Here is a 2,013-nt window from a genome sequence, read left to right as displayed (position 1 = left end):
TTAATAACTAATACTGTAACTTCATTGAATTGAAAGATTAATATCCATTTATAAAAATACTTCTAATTTTCTTCAAACAGGTAAGAAATCTGCTTTAGAAGCCAAAGAAACAGAATATTTGAATTCCTCGGAAAGGAAAGATAAGGTTAGTCTGCGGCCTCAAGATGATGATAGTTCATCGAACAGTGATGCTGAAATCCACACTGTCAAAAGACAAAAGAAAGAGGTAGGTTTACAGCATCATGGGCCTGTTTGTTTTAATAATTTGTGTTAATACTACCTGTGTATTTTCTTTCAGCTTAATATACTGTACCCAATGAGGAGATCTCCTGCTCATTTAACTTAAGATGTTTTACTCTGAAAAAGAAACAGGTTAAATGATACACAACTGTATACTTTTGCAATAGAAATCATATATAAAATGAAGAATACTGTAGTATTAAGTTTTCATAGTGGCATTATTATCTTGAATTTTATGTTTTGGTGTCCCCTTTTCCATATGAAACCTACAATTTTCAATAAATTGGGACATTTTGAGGGTACATGGACACTGTAATTTCTTTCCTTTTAAGAAGTTGAAAATTGTCTTTGTTTTGACAAAGGGAGTTTAAATAGGAAAGGTGGTTTATGAATTTTAGACCATGTGTATGTCACACGTAATTGAACCTTATTGAATAACCGGGCTGGGGAAAAATATTTTTGTGCCTCCGACCACGAAAAGTATCTTGATCAAATGCCTCCAGGACCAAATATTATTTTTACACTATTTTAGCCAAACAGTAGTACATTTAGTGGTTTGGAGCAAGCAAAAATATAAAATTTAATTATATTTATGAATTTTATTTTGCCTAAAATGCCTCCGACCGCTGGTCGCGCACTTTTTCCAGCCCTGTGAATAACACCATTTGCTAAATCAACATTTTTTTAGTCCTATACAAACACCTTAGAGATGCAGTTGTTGATGCAGTCAATCAAAACTTAACTGTACAGCAAAAGGCCCAATGTGCAGACAGCAGTTGTAAGCCTGTTTGCACAACACTGGAATCCACGGACAAGGCAAAACAGATGTCGCCTATGTCTAACAGTAACAATGTAAGTTCTGGGTTTTTATACTGTTTTTTTTTACATTCAATCTGTATTAGTGCCCTTTAATTTAAATGTTGTCTACTACTAACAGGGGGATTTCCTATAGGCTTTGCTTCAGAAAATGTCCCTTTTATGCTTATGCTGGGTTCCACTATTTTAAGAACAGAAGCTGGTTGAACATGTATGATTCACTGTACAGTATTGAAAATTCTTTTCTCTTATGATGTGCATATTAGATGATGAATTAAACAGAATAATAAAGAGAACAACAATGTAAAGATTGTTTATATCTTAAGTGCAGTACATTGATTATAATTTTAAGAATGCTTAACTTTTCAGGATACGTTAGATTCATTCCTTTCGCCAGGGACAATTATCCAGCTTCTTCGAAGCCCTAATGCAGAAAGGCTCACTTGTGCTGCAATGACCAGCATGTTTACTACTAGTGAACTTGCAGCTGGGTTGGTAACCGGCCAACGCTTAAAAAAGGAGGACAAAGATCGGCCAGTGTTGGACCAATCAAATCAATGCGATAGTTGGTGAGTTACATTGTCTATTCTGTTTCTTCATTAACATGATTATTAATCTATTTCACAGCTTATAAATAGCATGTTATTGAACAGATTAAGTATGTATTTTTAATTTAAATTCAAACATGGTCATCGGTATGGCAACAGTAACATTTCAGTAATGAAACCTGCCATGCTTAACATCAGCTGTTTTCTGTGACCTGATACCTTTTGTATGCTTGCTGAAATGTTGCTATTTTATTGACTGGTTGCTATCATTCAAATTGCAGACATAGGTGATCTGAGGAATATAGTACATTGTACTATGTCCCATTGGACCCCCCCAAAAAAAACAAAAACATACTGTTCACACTTATTAACACTGCAGTGTTCACCATGAATGTCCTGCATCCTCTTT

General features: G+C 34.5%; 1 long non-coding RNA gene across 1 annotated transcript; it reads left to right on the top strand.

The window, feature by feature from the left end:
• Positions 1–937: 937 nt before the first annotated feature.
• Positions 938–1,605, top strand: LOC117123752. The gene is made up of 2 exons (XR_004447884.1): positions 938–1,092; positions 1,426–1,605. It is a non-coding gene; the product is annotated as an uncharacterized LOC117123752 (long non-coding RNA).
• The last annotated feature ends 408 nt before the right edge of the window (positions 1,606–2,013 follow it).

The sequence above is a fragment of the Anneissia japonica genome, unplaced genomic scaffold, assembly GCF_011630105.1.
Source record: "Anneissia japonica isolate Jap-2015-1 unplaced genomic scaffold, ASM1163010v1 scaffold5298_len5011_cov249, whole genome shotgun sequence".
Classification (NCBI taxonomy): Eukaryota; Metazoa; Echinodermata; class Crinoidea; order Comatulida; family Comatulidae; genus Anneissia; species Anneissia japonica.
Note: the sequence above shows the minus strand (reverse complement) of the source record. Positions and strands in the feature narration are given on the sequence as shown.